General features: G+C 39.5%; 1 protein-coding gene across 6 annotated transcripts in view; it reads right to left on the bottom strand.

Moving 5' to 3' along the window:
• LOC148349485 (neuroligin-2-like) overlaps nucleotides 1-17,570 on the bottom strand; it is a 130,987-nt gene extending 113,417 nt beyond the window's left edge. For all 6 annotated transcript variants that reach the window (XR_015847398.1, XM_088321542.1, XM_088321544.1 and 3 more), the window contains exon 1: nucleotides 16,984-17,570. The gene's annotated coding sequence lies outside the window, so the exon portion shown is untranslated. The remainder of the gene's footprint in view (nucleotides 1-16,983) is intronic.
• Nucleotides 17,571-18,085: the final 515 nt, after the last annotated feature.

Here is an 18,085-nt window from a genome sequence, read left to right as displayed (position 1 = left end):
CTGGTTTAGTCCCACAGGTGCCGCAAGTTTTTGTCTACCAAATTCGCAAGAAAACAAAAAACAAATGGAGCAGGTTCTCTTTGAAACCAATCTTGGGACTCTTGACGCTACTCATAACGTTCTAAGCCATTTACACCGCCCTTGATTTAAAAGGCCCGGTTTGATTATGGGCTGACGTATGGTCAATTCCATCACATTTTTCGCACGGCTTGCACGCTCAGCGTATTTTATGACGTCCCCCAGGAAACAAATCACCTCTGCACATCTCGGAAGGAAATTTTAGAGTATAATTCAACACAAATTTTACGTTTTCAACACGGTGCCATCGCGTGCATAAATCAAATATAGCGTAGGGACAAATGAAACGTCAAGTCGAATTGGATAGAATGCGATGAATTTGTTCCGTGTTTACTAAGCCTGCAAATGCAAATGAGCACATTCGCAGATAACGCATGCAGAGAGCACTTATTTGCTCTTTATTTCCAGCGCAATTATTATTTTTTTGTTGTAGTAGCTATAGTTGTTCCGTAACAATGAGCGCAGTGATGTAACCCAATCCGCAATGCTTTCTGAACCCGAATAAAATGTTTTCATCCCTGACGCTGGAGCAAATTTAATTACCGCCTTCTATCCTGTCATTTATTTTGACAATGCTTAAAAACGTCAAGCTGTGACTGATGTTTTTTGTATTGTTATGACAAAAAAAAATGAGAAGGCATTTTCTCCATCGGTACATTGTGTACTCAATATGCACACTGTTTACATTGACTACAATAAAACTACTCAATTTTTATTAATTGTTGTCGACTAAATACCATTATTTCAGACAGGGATGTCGAACTCAGTTTGGCTCTGGCCCCAGATTCCGACGTTCTCTTTCTCTTCTTTTTCAGTATTAGGCTTTATCATTCAGGCTAATATAGTAGCCTACCTTACATATTAGAACCATGAATGACAAGGGATCTGTTCTAAACACAACACACAATTATTCACAAACAATGTCATCACACTAAACAAACTCAAGATGGGACTTTTGGGGCAGCAGCAAGAAGTAAAGCGCTCGTCTTGGGATCAAGAGGTCGCAAGTTTGATTCCTGGCTCCTCTGTGTTATATGTTGAAATGTCCCTGGGCAAGACACCGAATCCCTAATGGTAGTCCCCTTGCAGGGCTGACACTGCTATCGGTATGTGAGTGCGTATGAGTGGGTAAGTGTAGAGTGCTTTGGGAGGTCTTCATTGACTTGAAAAGCACTATATAAATGCAGACATTACATTCATTTGAATATAGCTTCTAAAATATACAAATTATAAAAGCTACTGGTTTGAAATGAATAGAAAAGAAACAGAAAATAAAAATGTTGGCAGTGCACAGAAAATCTAATTAGACTACAGTACATCAAGCTACTTGTCTTGACTTACTAAAGCAGGGGGTATATCCTTTACTGCCCTCTAGCAGCAGGTGAACATTTGGTTTGCGTTTATTTCAGAAATCATAACTTTTGATGGAAATGACCTAGAGCAGGGGTCTGAAACCCTTGGAAGAATCATTAAAGGCAGAAATGTTTTGTTTTGTTTTTTTGAGGGATTTTAAGACAAAATTCCACAAAACAGCCAAACCTGCTCTCCAGACAAAAGCTAACCATTCACCACATTTCTTTCACTGTTTGATGACTCTATCAAATCTATGAAATAATTATGCCAGAGCATGTGTCCCATATGACTATAAACATACAACATAAAATGTGTCTCACTCCCGCAGTTACTTAAGAGTGTTGAAGCTCATTACGACTGTCATTTTGATCTTAAATTATGGTTTCAAAATATGATGCAAGCAAAGTTCTTTTGTGAGAATGTCACAAAATACTGCAAACGAGAATACCATCAGTGCAGACGGTGCTGGACGAGAAGAAGGTGTGTGCCTACGCGAACAAATTACTCTTGGTGCTTTGCGAGTTTCTGGGTGTTTAAAGTTTGTTATGAGGTATTTCTTTAAAAAGTGTCTTAACAATGAACATAGATTGTTCAATGAGCTTCGATAAGAGGATTGTTTAGCAAGTTACAACCAAAAGATGGTCTCTTGGTGAGACCCATTGACTGTAAACGGTAGGTGACACTGCCCTATATATACTGGATCAAACCCTTTGCATTCAGTGATGCACTTGAATTAATCCGCTCTATCCATGACATTATAGTAAGTATATAAGTTCTCTTCTATCTCAGAGCCAATATGAACCCATGAAAAGCCACATATGACTTGCGGGGCCATAGTTTCCCGACCCCTGATCCAAAGAATCGCTTAGTTTTTGGACATACACAAAAATGTGTTGCAGGCCAGATTGAATCACTCAATAAGCTAGATCCGGCCTGACCGCCGAATGTTTGACATGCCTGATATAGGGCATTCTTTTCCAGCCAGTGTTATCTTGTCTAGTGTGCAACAGTATGTAACCGTTAGCCATATCAATAGGTGGCAGCAGATTGCTATTGTTTTTTTTCTTTTTTCAAACTAATTATCTGCTCAATAAATTGTACAGAGAAACATATTCAATTCAATTTTGGTTAATGAAGCTGTCACATGCACTGCATAAAATAATAAAACAAACCAGATAAAAACAATTTTTGCACGTGATGTGCTCATTTTAATTAGTATTTTCACATTTTAGTCCATAAAAAGAAAAAAAGTAATCATAGTTTTTTTTCAGAAAATTGTTTAACAGCAGCGGTGGAAAATTTATGCCTCAGGCCTCTCAGAGAAAAATTACAAAATAATTTAATACAGTTTAAAATGTTTTCATGATTTTACCTGAAACAAAAATAGCATAAAGTTAACAGTGGGGTGCGCAGTTTGAGATCTCTTTAACAAGTTTAAAGTAGAATGTATTCTTCATTAAGTATGTGTTAACAATGCCCAACTGGGTTCAAAGAGCCTTTATATTCATTTCCCACTGCACTTTTCTGCTTTCCCCGTACTATCTTTAGTGTTCTGGCCAGAAAATAAGTGGTTTGATGGTAAGGAGGAGAGTAATTTCACGCGTGTGCTCGCAGTTTTATTTTATTCTGTTATATACTGTTTCAAATACAGTCCGATTCACCAACCTCCAAAAATATGAAAAAGGAACAGTTTGTTTGAGCGCGTCTAAGAAAGTCACTGTACTCGCACACGCAAATAAAAGTCATGATAGGATTTCAGCCATAAGATGGCGTCGGCAAGTAGAATATTCTTAATCTATGAACACCATGTTTAAATTAACAAAAGCAGCGTGTGGGTGAAATTCTTCAAGGCAAAATATCAAAGAAAATAGGAAGCAATTCGGCAGGAAGATGCCAATTTTCATCTTCAAATGTCCATCGATATTTATTAAATGATTCCAAAATGTCCTTTTGGCTTCCTTTAATTACTTATCCCTGGTTGCGCTGTTTCCAAATGCGTGTTTTCATAATTAAGCATTTAACCGATCACATTTCAGCCAATATCTGTTGCTAGGCTCAGAAATCTACCCAGAGGCCTTTACCAAGAAATCCTTTGGATCGAGTACCATGAAATCAGTCTTTGAGAAAGCTGTTCGTTTACCTATTCAAATTCCTAGATGAAGTCTTATCAGGCCTTGGAAAACATCAGCAGTTTCACTATAATTGAGCAGGAGCAGTTATCCACCAAAGCGAGGAAATATATTGTTATGTTGATTTAATGGGGAAAAGTCTGACAACTCTGAAGTAAGCAGCCAAGGGATAAGATCTTAAGACCGAGCCAAAGCCCGATCTGATTCGAATTTTAGGCCTGATCAGGCCTAAAACGTCAATGATTAAGTTCAAGTCGTGCCGAGTGTCCCTCTTACTGCCTTTTTTTCATTATTTACCCGTCATTGTTCTTCTTTGTCTCTCTTTATGCGGTCTTGTTTAACTTAGATTTTGTTACAAAAGACTGGCTTTACGTGAAATGCATCTGTGCGGCGCGCAGACCTTCATGTAAAGAAAACATAATTCATTTAAAATAAAAATATTGATTTGAAGTAACCAAATATACATAAACTTTTACTTGTACATGATTTTATCAGGTGGATAAATTCTAAAAAAACAAAAATTAAGAAGGCAAAATGGTGTAGTGTGGTCACCTTGAGTCTCTGTAGTGCGAATTATTCCTTGACTTTTTTAGCTTTCGTTTTCACTGACACTTCACAATACAGCGACAGCTAGCGGTCAAATATTACACAGGGTTTGCTTACGAGTGTTAATGTTTCACGAGTACTGTATCATTACTCTTAACAATTACGCTAACAGCATTTGCGGCGTTGCCTTCGCCAATTTCGTCTCTCGTTCCTATCATTGGAGTCCCCCACAACGAAAACCCCGAAATGAACTCAACGGATCCCACGGCTGCCTCTCTAATATAATCATCTGTAACACATTTCACCCCCAATTAGGAAAAATTGATTTTGCTAAGCAGATCAGAGGTAATATTGTAAAAGTGCCCGCTCGTCTGTGGGAGGAATATTTCTTTTTTTTAACAAGATGTGGGACCGTGTGTTGGGCGCTAATTATTGTGCGGTTAAACCACTTTCAGAACGCTCGGCGTGAACGTGATCTCACTTTACATTCCGCAGATATTTGTCGTCCTGCTGTACACAACCGCAGAAATTGCCTACTGGGGAATTACCATGAATACACAAATTGATAGGAGGATGGAATGTAAGCTTTTGTACGACAAAAAATAATTGTGTTGCCCTTTGGCTTCTTCTGTGCATAGCGGATTTATTCATGTACAACACAAATATTTATTTTTAGCTCAAGAGAGAACTCAAAGTTTGGCTGTGCGTTACACAGACGCACCCCTACTTACGACCATTCGACTTATGGTGGATACGAACATTTTTTTCGGGATGTCGACAAATATCAGGAGATTGCTGTACGTTTTTGTACTGTGGGCACCTTTTTCTGAGTACAGAACATTACTGCAGTGCTTCTTTCCACCACTACCGGCGTGTGGCGCAGTGAGAGGTCACCCAGAATCTACCCCGAAGAAGAAATCCGCTTCCTCTTCCTAGTTCATGTACAAACATACTGTACTATATCTCCAGCGCGTTAAGAACGTTGACATTTTTATTGTTTAATATCTCGTGCGCCCATTCAATATGGTTGGTGTGGAGTGTAAAGTAGAGGCGAGCCGTTGAAAGTGGAATAAGAAAGTGGTTGAGAAAATGGTCAGAACGCTTTTTTTCGACCACGTTTTACTACGAAAGAGAAAGTCGCCTAACTCTTGAAGCCCATCTTCCAAAAGTTAGTTGAACTTCACTTTATTTATCTTTACAGAGCATATTCTTTTATAAAATGTTTACTTTTTAGTACAATACAGGTTACTTATACAAACCTTAAACATACAAAATATAGCACTGAAGCAACTTACAAACAAATTCAACTTACGAACGATCGTCAACTCATAAGAAGGGCAGCGTCTGTAGACTAGTTTTGACGGTAGATTACTGTACCTGCACATTGATTTATGAGTTAAAAATATCGCTGACCACAAAAGCAAGGCATTGACTGCAACCAGGTTTCTTGACCCACAAGACACCTTTAGTCTATTTTTAGTAACAATATCCGGATCACTTCCGTGGATGTTTTATAATAAATACAGTAATGGCTTGAGCGCAGAGGAGGGGAAGGGCACCTCTTTATTACTTTCCTCGCCTCTCCTCTCCCACATTGAAACGTGAATTAAGCAAGGCTGTTTCGCACAATTGCCAATATTTAGAGTTAAAGAGTTGTTTCAATTCAGTCTTCTTGATATTTTTACTGATCTATTGTTACCAGTTAGATGGAAACTTGTGCTGCGAAGAGGAAAAATTCTGTATATGCCGCCTCTTCAAAGGTCAAAGTTGCAGATCATGCTGAAATTCACGGAAATCGACCAGCTAGGCAGAAATTTACTGTACCGGAGTCAAATGTTAGGGAATGGAGAAAAACTGAAAGTCCTCCTGAAAGATACAGTTTGGATACTTTGCGGATTTTCATCGAGCATTGTGTTCTGCAGCAGACAACAACAAGTCAAAATGTCCCCTCAAAGCAAACTACAAAGCAAGACAACAACTAGTATTTAAGAGGCTTATCACATTAAAAATAAATTCAAAAATTAAATCAGTCTCTAAGGAAAGTCAGTAGAATGCAAAAAAGTGCTGATCACCACCTGGTGCTCCATGGATTGTTATCAGGTCGAGGAAGAGACTGGGGTGGTGTCGGGAGAGGAAGCAATGGCCGGGCTGCAGGTCCGGCCTACTGCTGTGGCTGTGCAACAACTCTCACAAACGACCCTTGTGGAGCCTGTATCTCACTAATGCCAGATCAATTTCCCATAAAACAAATGACCTGGAAAATGCTTCGTGATTCTTATATTTTAATCATCACGAATACCTGGCTCAATCCGAGAATCCCTGATGCTGGCAATGAGCTAATCTCTCTACATCGCTTTTCTAAACTGAAAGGAGAAACCCTCTAATGTTGTTGTACTATTGTATAATGACATTTATTCAACTGTAATTCGTTTTTTTTTGTTATTATTTGTAGATCCATAATTGTTATTTTATTACAGTCGGCTATATGATACGTTATTGATATCCTATAAACAAATGAATGTTTTCTGCCTCGCATGTTTTATCTATCCCTGGACCTTTTTGGATCGCAACCTCTGCAAACAAAACAGGGATTAAAGTACAAAATAAAACCTAAAAAAGGACAACGAGGGAAATAACTGTTGGTGTATCTGATGATCATTTGGACTTTGAAAGTCAATAAGTAAATATTGTAAATTTTATTTGGTCTTGTGTTAATAGTGTACGTTGTGAATATATTATTTTTTTATCATGGCTGCACAAATTCAAGGTATATAATTACAATGCTTAATTAAAGCCATGAAAAATGGACAAAATTTGTATATTGGTTTTTAATCAAAAATTAGAGGTGAGCGATATCAATGAGTGCACTTTACACATGAATAAATACGGATATGTTCATTTCCTTCATTTACAAGGGTTAATGTTTGGAGAGGTTGTTTTTTTTTTGTCTAATTATCAATTTAATTTCCACTTAACAGAAAGGTATTATTGCAAAGTGTATTTTCTGGTGTGGTGACTGTATATATTTGCTAAAGATTAAGAAAGAAAAAGTTAAACTCATCCATCCATCCATTTTCTGTGCTGCTCATCATCACTAGGGTCACGGGAATGCTGGAGCCCATCCCAGCTATCTTCGGGCAGTGAGTAGGTGACACAATGACGGACAACTCACTAACTCATTCACAACTAGGCACAATTTGGACCGGCCATTTAACCTGACATGCAGCTTTTTGGAATGTGGGAGGAAACCGGAAAGAAAACTAAACTTTGCAAACAGTCTGGTTGACTGTGACAGGCTATCTTAAGGCAGTTTTAGGGGGTCAGCTTCAATGTGAGTATATATGGTAATTTGTAGTGATGGCAAAATGAAGCCTCATAAAGCAGTGAAGCCCTTAAGGGAAATGCTTAATACACACGTAGGTGCTTCAAGATGATTCATTACCTCAACTACACCATCCTGGACAGGATGCTTGCGTAAAATACGCTCTGAATATAAATAAAGTATATTTGAAGAGTCTAATAGATCTAAAGATCGTATCAAGAATTGGTCTTTATTACTTTGTGCTTATGCAACAAATGAAAAAGGAGGTAAAATAAAGGGAGTACTCATTTATATTTAAAACAATAGTTTTTGGACCCAGGCGGTTTCTTTTATTATTTTTTTGCAGAGAATTTCCCCTGCTTTCGAAATATTTCTTTCTCAAGGAACAGATGAAGCATAGATGTGTGATAGCAAGTTTTTAAAGAAATCAAAGTGCACATTTCGTTATGATTACTGATTAGCATCACCTGTGCGCGCTCATTTGGCGCCAGCCGCTGCGGGTTACCTGATTGGTTCCCTGTCTCTTTTTTAGGCCCCGTCTTGTCACTCTCCAGTTGTCGGTCCGTCAGCGAACCTCTGTTGTTACAAGTCAAGCATTTTGACCCTGACTCCTGCCTGTCCCGTTTTTGCACCCGTTTTTCCACCAGTCCGATCCTGATCACCCCGTTTGTCTTCGGCTCCAACCTGCTCTCCCCTCCCGGTTTACGACCCACTTTTGATCCCGACCACGTTTTTGCTCTCCCGTCCTTGACACCGCCATCTCACGCTCCGGAAGATCCACTTCCGTATTCGGATCAGAATCCGATTGCGTTAGCGGCTTGCTTCCCGTGTCCAGCGAGCACCGGATCGCCGGTGCTGCTCTTCCATTTTCTATCAATAAACTTGTGGTTAATGCTACGCATTTGGGTCCTGATTCCATCCTGGTCGTAAAATATTTCTGTTATTCCCTTACTGAAGGGACTTCCAACTCTGAGGGCGTATCTTCGCTTTTATTTTAAAACACATTTAGAGCTAGTAAATTATTTCCTGAATCGGTCACGTGGTCCACCCGCTTGACACCTCGACTCGCGGTTCATGAACCACTCACCTAAAAAACTCAACACGTGCTTCAGGGATTAGAGCCGAGGAGCACATGACTAGTAATTTTTAACTAGATAGATACTTTCAGAGTAACGCGCTACTTTTGTATGTGAGTAACTCAAGGGGTAACAGAATTACTTTGAAGTAACTAGTGACTGAAACTATTACCATTACTTTAATTGCCCCACGGGTTTTACGTCACAATGTGGGTGACCTATTACATAGAACTTAGAACAAGGAATTGATTGTGACTCATCCCGTCTGGAAAAATTTGGCATGGCATCTTCTGGCTCATCTCCCGGGCACTTGTTATGCGATATTGTTGTCAACAAGTTACACAAGGTGGTTGCCATGGCAATCGTGCTGGCGTTGCTCAAGCGTCACTTTGCTTGCAGATTTCAGGTCAGGTCAAGCTCTTCTGCTTTTCTTCTCCTTGATCAGGACTAAATTCGGAGCTGGGTCATGCCAACATACTCTGTTTGTTTTTTTGGGCTGCAAACATAGACATAGCGAATTCTAAATTTTAAATACCATATTTTCTGCTCTATAAGTGGTACCGGATTATGAAGCGCACCCCTTCAAAAAACCCGAATATGTTTCATACATAAGGCGCACTGGACTATAATGCGCATGTAATTGCTACTATAGGAAGAGCTACCCTGTGTATAGCACATATTGATGCATTGCATTAAATGAGAATAAATTGCATCAATGACCAAGATTTTAAGATACTGGGAATCAAACTCAAGTAGCGGTGGTGAGAGCATCATCACATTACCATTAGACAACCAATGGTACAGACGACATAAGAAATGGCATTGTAATTCATTCCATTATCTCACTAATCACAGGGCTAGCAACACAGATTTGCAAAGTGCATTCTGATTATCTAAACAGTCTCTCCACTTATTTCCCTGTGCCCCAATAACTCTCAATTTAATGTATGTCTTTGTAAAAGAGCTTGTATAATATTTTCTTTAAAGACTTTATGTTTTTCCCATTATCTAACCTTCGTTGGTGAAGAAGACAAGGGACTGTTTAACATATCAGAATGCAGTATGCAAATCTCGGTTACTGGTACCATAAAAATAGTGTGATAATGAGATAAGCTCTTATAACTTGCCATTGGTTACGTGTACCACTGGTGTTTCAGGGGTAAAGCGTCGATACTCTCACCACCACAATTCTTTGTCTGGTTTTCGTTACATGCAGATTTCTGCAACAATAAGTCATCAATATTTATCAATTTGATCAATCAATGCTATGGGTACCCGAAAAAACAAAAATTTCGCAACTGGTGGGGAAAGTAAATTAGGAGAAAAATGGTTTGTTTTGGTCATTTTGAGTCTCCATAGTCTGTGTATTCTTCCTTGAGTTTTTCATAGCTTTGGTTTAGTTACACTACACCAGGAGTCTCCAACGTGATTCCTGGACATGTTCTGAAAATAGTTCACCGATGCTAGGTCATTATAATTTTCTGGTCAAATGGCTTCTATTATTGGTTGACTGAGTCTATTTTACGCTACTTCCAATAATTATCCTTCTAATAACATAGTAGCAGCATACTAATAACATGATAAGTTATTTTCAAAATGCACATCCAAGTGGTTGCCCTTTCGGCCGATTAGGAGCTTTCAGCTTGAAAAAGGTTGGTGACCCCTGCAGTACACACTACAATGACATTGAGTGGTCCTGTAATACATACTGTTCCTTTATAAAGATAAAATGTTAAAAACATATGCATGATGTTGAATTGTAGTACAAAACAGGTTGGGTGCGTTGTTTGAGGTGTCCCTAAAAAGATGAAAGTAGAATTTTTGTCTCTATTAAGTATGTGTTAACAATGCCTAACTGAGTTTAAAGGGCCTTTATACAGTACTTGTTTTCGTCCGTGGAACGTATTGTGCAGGAGGAAAGGAGGCAGGGGGGTCAGGGGCAGAAGATTGATTACACAGACACATGCTTGCGGTTTTATTTATTCCACTATGAAAATGGCTGTTTTAAATACAGTACAAATGTTCACCCAAACCCTCAAAAAGATGACAAAACAAGAGTTTATTCAAGCATGTCTAGAAAATCATATACTTGCACACACAACTGTAGCAGCTTGGCAGAGGCTGCAGTGATGATTTCAGCCAGAAGATGACATCGCAAGTCGAATATTTTCAAATCACGGGTACAGCTTTAAATATAGTGAATTTGCCAAACTATGAATTTATATTTTGATATTAATGTTGACAGTTGTCATCCCCTTTTCAGTTATAATAATGAGTGAAATAAATGGACAATGAAATTAAGATAAAATAAAGAGCTATTGGTTGAAATCCAATTTTCCCAGCTTACTGTGGTTGTCATTATTTTTTATGTCAAATATACATTACCAGGTTAGCATTTCATCTTCCTTTTCATGCACCAACCATTCAAACAGATAAACAGTATCACTTTTTATGATCACTCAGCACATAACGAGCAGCAGTGCAAGAAGCTAAAAATTATTATTTTTTAATACCTGTACATTTTTTGTCTCATAACAAGGCTCATTGGTCCTAAAATTGAAAACGTCCATTAAACCGCACAGTAATGCAGCGTCAGAGAGCCGATAAAGGGCCCATTTCATCTACAACCAAATCTATGATCTGTGCCTTGTTTTTAAAATTCACGACCTTTCACAATCGGTGGGAGCGCAGGGCAAAACGAGATTCAGTGCGGAGCCGCCGTACCAATGGAAATTTCTCCTAGGTGTTGTTTTGCGCTGTTTAAGAGGTTTGTTTTGTTTGTTTGGATACATCATACACGGTAAGTCACTTTGGGAACGGAATCTGCACTGACATCTGACAAATATGCGCTATCTCTCTCGTCTGTGGAGTATCGCAGTTTGTCGATCAATAATAGAGGAATCTCTGAATTTATTAGGCGAGGGAGCGAGACGATATAACAAGCGTTTCCCGCATGGCACATAAAAACGCCTTCCAAAAACTGGCTATTTGGAAAAAAAAGCGAATACGACTCTGGTAAGTTTTCTGTTTTTATAATTGGATTTCATAGGATGTCAGTCCGTAATTTTGACTATTATTGCATACTGTTGTTTGTTGTTTTGACTATTACATCATTGGCCAATCATGTTGCCATTCTTTGATCACCACACCCTTTAGAAAGGATCTGCTTTTGTAACCTTGCAGATTTGGTAAAAAGAAAAGGCTCAGCGAAGTGCTTCTAAAACAAATTTGGAATGAGGGATAGTGAGTGTTTTTTGAACAGTTCTCTCCTGATCTCCTTGCAAGATCAAACTTCATTGATGTATTGTCTCTTTGTTTTGCGTGCCTATTAGCTTAACAATTATTTTGTGGTTAATTGTTATTTGATACTTGTGTAACAAACAGGTGGTGGTTAGCACCAGGAACCAAAGAAAAAAACATTTTTCTGAGTAAAGTAAGCACAACCACAATGACCAGATTGTGAAGGTGTGTATCCCAGTGAGATCAGGACGCTTCTCCTGCTACTTGTAACAATGGAAATCCGTACTATATGGCCCAAAACACACCACAGGAAGTGGTTCCCTGACGACCCAGGTGGTTAAGGGATCGATGAACCATAAACAGGTTTATTCCGTTTTTAATATTGGTTACCTGAAAAGGAGATGAGATATGATACCAGTTCATTATTTTGACTCTTAAATTGTTCGTTGTTTTGACTATTGTGAACTGTTAACATTATTGTCACTACGCCCAATCGTGATGCTGTTCCTTGATTCCACACCCTTTAGGCCTGATCTGCTTCTGTAACCTAAGAAATTAAAATAATGAGTTTACTTATCTGAAGGCCTCTCACCTTATTTCAAGTATCTACTGAAGTAAGCACAACAACAATGACCAGATTGTTTAAGGTTTTGACCAAATGTTCTCTAATTGTTTATATGGGGTGTGGGTCCGTTGCTGGACAGAACTGGGCATGATATGAGAACTGAATCGCTAAAACTAGTTTGTTAAATATCAATGTTTTTGGAAGATTCATACAAAAAAGGGCTGGGTGGTGGTTCCTTTGTGAATCGTGAATCACACTTAGGGTAAGACTTTGTAGAAAAGGAGTGGGTTCACTCACTGAATTGCTTACACTCCAAACGTTTTAGAAAGTAGGCCAGATTTTTATTTCCAGTCGCCAAGTCGGAAATGGGGTGAGATAAAATTCTTACGAAAGCCAAGGGCAAGGTGGCCGAAGGGCTACTGCCATCATCTGGTGAAATGGTAGGTTTTTTTTGTTGTGTGTCCAAATTAATTTTAAAGTGCATTATACTTTACTGATGGGCTATAAATTAGTTATTTTATGGCAGAGGCTGCGGGCCAATACAAATTTAATCACGGGCGGTAACTGGCCCCCAAGCCGGACTTTGGACATGCCTGCTCTAAAGCTTCACCAACTCAGTCCTGCTTGACTTAGAAAAGACAGGACAATGACTCACTAAATGTTTCACTCTTGAGTTTTAAACTCGGAGTTGTGTGTGAGACTGCATGTTCGCACCTTGCTATCCAAACACTCACTCACTGAGTCGCGTGTGAATCAGGAAATGGCAGCAGGCGCGAAACTTACTGAATCAATAACTCTGAACTGTGCACATACAAACAGTCTTGGTAACTTTCACTTACGAGTTCTTCACTTCATGATTCATGAGCTGAGTAAATCATGTTCAAAGCTGATTTGTTTACTAAATTGTTTACTCACTGAGTCTTGCACAAGGCTGAATTAGCAGCAGATTCCTTGAAAAGGAATCTTTTACTAATTTAGTCAAATGGTTGCAGTTGCGTGAAATGAGAGTATATTCACCAGTTGGATAATTACTTCAATCATGGGAAAAGTGGTTTAATTTACACAATTATTCTCTCACTGTGTCATGCATAAGCTAGACATGGTGGCATGTTCACCAACTGAATCAGTCAATCAGTCACTTTCTAGTTGTATGCTGATTGAATCCTGCGCTAACAAGGGAATGGCTGCAGTCGCTACATGTTCACTCAATGAATCGGTAACTGGGAGTCAAGTACAAACAGAAAACGACAGAATGTTTACTAGGTCAACAGTTCAAATTTTAGATATTTATTCACTAGTCATTCACATATTGAATAGTATGCTATGCTCACTAACTGAATCACTTGTTGAGTCATGTTTAAAGTGGTTTCCTTTACTGAATCGACTTGCAATTATTAAATACCAAAACCAGAATCACTAACGTTTCGCTACAGGTTCACTCAATGATTCGGTTACAGTTAGTCGTGCTCTCTAAGTGGACTGTTCAGACTTAAGTTGATCTTTCGCTAGTTGTTCACTTGCCGTATCGTATGCAAATAGGGACTGTTCACCAACTGAATGACTCCTTTGGTCATGTTAAGGTGGTTTCCTTTGATAAATGGTTTACTTGCAATCAATGAATGTCGGAACCAGAATCATTAAGGTTTCGCTACATGTTCACTCAATGAATCAGTACATGTGAGTCGTGCTCGTACAGAAAACGACAGAACGTTCTCTAAGTGGACAGTTCAAACTTAAGTTGGTTATTTGCCAGTCGTTCACTTGCTGAATGGTAAGCAAACAGAGACTGTTCACCAACTGAATGACTCATTTAGTCATCCTCAAAGTTGTTTCCTTTACTGAATCGTTGACTTGTAAATATTGAATGTCAAAACCAGTACTATTAAATATCTGCAGCGTGTTCACAAACTGAATCGTTCACACAGTGAGTCGGATATGGCAGCAGGTTTGCTCACTTCATCGTTTGCAACCGCACATAGAATCGCCGGTATATTCTGTAACCATACCTGCTAACCTCAGCAATTCCCCTTATCAAGCGATAATAAACCTTACAAACACAATGCAGGACCCATTTACTCTCGGCATGAAAGACCATTATACATTTTCCCCGTATTTTAAGTTTTCAGATCATTTTAAGTCGTGTGTATCGTAAAACAATTTTTGTACATGAATTTTCAAGTCAAATATACTATTAAAATTTGAAAATTAGCTTTTTGTTTGACTGATATTATTTCGGCCACTGGTATCTTATGACATCAACATAGATTGCTAAAATGTCCACAGTACACTAGACAATGTAATTTTTGATCGAGCATTTATTCACTAAAATAAAATAAACTTGATTACACAAATTATCTTTGTTTTTGTTCTACGTAGTGTGTGTTGCTGTGAGAAAATAGGGGCTACTTGGTATCTGTAAGGTTTATCATCACTTAAAAAGGGAAATTGCTGTCATAAATAAGGGGAGCAATTGGTTAAGATTGGCTGGTATGGATTATGTAAAATACCTTAACAATATTAGCAATCTATGATGACTTTGAAATCTGCTCCCGGTGACCGAAACGATCCAGACTGCAGCCAAAATAGGCAGGATAAAATCGGTCTAACAATATAAAGAGTTTTTAATTTATTTTGTTTTCCATTGCGCAAATTGTTATACAGTGTATACAATCTGAAATAATTGAAAAAAAAACATACAAAATATGGGGAAAACTTAAGAGCTGACAGGTATTAATAATGTCCCACCCCCAACTAGTACCAGCAGCTGGTTGGTCGTTGCAATTGACTAAAAGAAACAAAATTCGGTTCACTCAAGTTCACTGAAAAGATATATTCTTTCGAATTGAGTTAACCTGATGAGGGGGCGGCCAAGGAGGAGTAAAAGCAAACCCAATCCAGTGATATTGGAAAAATACAATTTCCATCACTGACCTGTCGGGACAGAGGTCTTTTTGTCTGCCATTAACCAAGCCCTTGCTAACCGCCGCAGAATACTAATGGGGCCCCTCGGCGACTTTGCATTTCATTCCTTGTCTGAACCTTGTAGGACCTGGACGTGCTGTGCAGCTGTGGGCAGTCTCGGTAGTTTAGGATTGTTCTCTACCGCCATCAAGTCAGATACAAAAGAATGCATACAGAATGATAACAAACCTGCACACGCTGTTAAGTGACAGCGACTGTAATCGCACCAAATACAGAGAACCCTCGCTGTATCGAGGTTTTCTTATTGCGATTTCCCTACATAGCATATTTTCATCGTGCATTTTGTTTTGCATTATGGTTGGCTCAACAGTTTCCCCGTTATTTTCTGCTTGTATCGGCCTGTGGGTCAATGACGTTGCAGTCTGAGTCGTACACATTCCGAACTCATAGTATTTATGGAAATTACATATGCACACATTTTTTTAAACTTCAAGTTTCTCCAAAAGCCATCTTGTCAACAAAACAATCTGGATCCACAAAATCACTGGTGGCTGGGGCAAAAAGGCAGAAGAAGATGCTTTCTATTGCCAACATAGGTGGACCTTTCAACCCGCTAAACTTGCTCTGGAGCCACAAGCAGCCCTTTGGCGCTTAGTAACTCTGTGGCGCTTTTTCAAAAAGTTTTGATTGTGGAAAAAATACATAATGTTCCTTAAATGGGCAAACAGGACACATTCTTGATATTTTCCAACGACTATAGGTAGATACAACATGTGTGTCATTCCTTTTAAGGCTCATGTAAGGCTTTTTTGCAGCTTCAGACATATTTTCGGTGAGGTTTCTTTGGGTCCACGATGGCTCTTTCAACATTTTGGGTTGCAGACCGAAAAGTACATGCAGTTCTCTACAACGTCACATGATGGCATGTGAAGGATCGTGTCCACATGTGTGCAATGTAGCATAGGGATTAGTTTTTAAAATGATGGAAATTATTTGGAAAAAATGTTATAAAGTACAATACAATTTGTTAAACAAATACTTAAACTTGCAAATTGGGCGTGTTCTTAATAAGTATATATAAATTTGTCTAAACTACTTTACAAATATCAATTTGTGTGTACGTGCGTGTGTTTGTATGTGACTTATGGGCTCCAAAACGGCTGAACCAATTTTCGTGAACATGTACACAGTTGTTTATTAGACCTCTGTGATTGATTTCCGCTAGGTTTTGTGCAAAGTCACTCCCAATAAATACCGACAAAACAGATGAACATGTGTTTCCATGTGATCTCAAACTCCCCCTAGAAGCCAAAATGGATAATGCACCTCCCGACCACTCCAAGTTGCTAAATCCAATCTTTCATCGGCTCAACTGAAACACAGGGCTGACTGGGTGTAAATAGATAAGTAAAGGTTTTTACTTCACGAGTTTTGACTATCGTGGGACCTTTTTGGTATGCAACCCTGCAAAAAAACAAGAAAATACTAAAGTGGGCTCGTTCATTCAGACGTGACACTTGTTCACATCTGAACATATTTATCCACACTAAGAACCACCCCCCACCCGAATACCCTTTTCACAAATGGTGACAGTGCGTCAAGATGTGCGCAGTTGTGCCAAGTCACCAGCAGAGCTGTGCGGATTGCGCACACGCGGTGCAGATTGCGCACACGCGGTGCGGGATGCGTCGAGACAGTCCGCAAACGTCAACGGGTAAGGGTTCGTTTAGGGGAACTTCACACATGTCTTACCTTGAGAAAACGGAGGATGGCGTTCGTCGTGCCTCTAGTATCCCCTCTTGTTCATTTTTTAGGAGGCATCACAGCGCACCATCCCGGGCTCCATCCGGAGCATCCAAAAAGCACAGCAGCCCCTTTCTTCCGCCTCCCCCTCCTCCGCCTCCTCTCATTCCGCTCGGACAACACACTACTGTGATTTAAAGATAGCACTTTTGAGTCTTGACCCCCAAAAAACGGACGCGTAATACGATGGCGTCAAAATTGCGCGTTGTTGGCAGTCAACACCGGGTTCTTCGTGTCCTCGCCGGTTCGATCATCATCCACAATTGCGATTGGACCCCATCCTCAAAATCAAAACAAAAAAATCCAATATGAGTCCGGCTTCTTGTGAAATAGACACCCTGCGAAAAAACCCTGAAGATTCTCTTTTTTTTTACACGCTTACGTGGAGGCTTTTTCTCCCTCTCTTGCTGCCCCTCTCCCTCTCTCCTCCTCCCCTCTCTCCCCAGGTGGAGAATTTTCTAAAATTCCTGATGACTGAAAACGACGTCTGTGGCGCTGCGAAGGTGGGAAAATGGAGAACCTCTCGATCATCGGCCGCTCTCATTGGGACATCACTTCAATATTTCAAGCTCGTTGTCATGACGAAGAGGTGCGACGCATCGCTCGGTGACGAGTCGCTGACGTCATCTCGCGGAAAAACCAAAGTCATCATCTCAGGGTTCGGGGGTGGGGCTTTAGGATGGTTGTTATGGAAACCAGTCGAGAGGGGTGGGAGTTGGGGGTCGCTTAAAGGTAATACCAAATTCTGAAACATCGAAAATGTCAGGAAAATGTACCATGCTTTTCCTGGGTATATTCTAATTATTTTCCGAGATGATGCATTTTGAAGACAGCATGTCATGTCTTTGAGCTGTGACGTCATAGGAGGAACACCAGCAGCCTAGCAAGCCTGTTGCCACATTGTTTTATGTGTTAATTAGTCAAGGAAGTTATGACTGTTTTAAGCGAAGTTTTGGTAGTTTATCTGGAGAATTTCTAAGCTTTATGTTGTAGCTGCCCCCCAACATGGTTCCTGGTTAGCCCGACTTCTCACCAACAACAAAAAGTTGCA

This window comes from Urocampus carinirostris, chromosome 17 (genome assembly GCF_059441175.1).
Source record: "Urocampus carinirostris isolate Australia breed hairy pipefish chromosome 17, RoL_Ucar_1.0, whole genome shotgun sequence".
Lineage (NCBI taxonomy): Eukaryota > Metazoa > Chordata > Actinopteri > Syngnathiformes > Syngnathidae > Urocampus > Urocampus carinirostris.
Note: the sequence above shows the minus strand (reverse complement) of the source record. Positions and strands in the feature narration are given on the sequence as shown.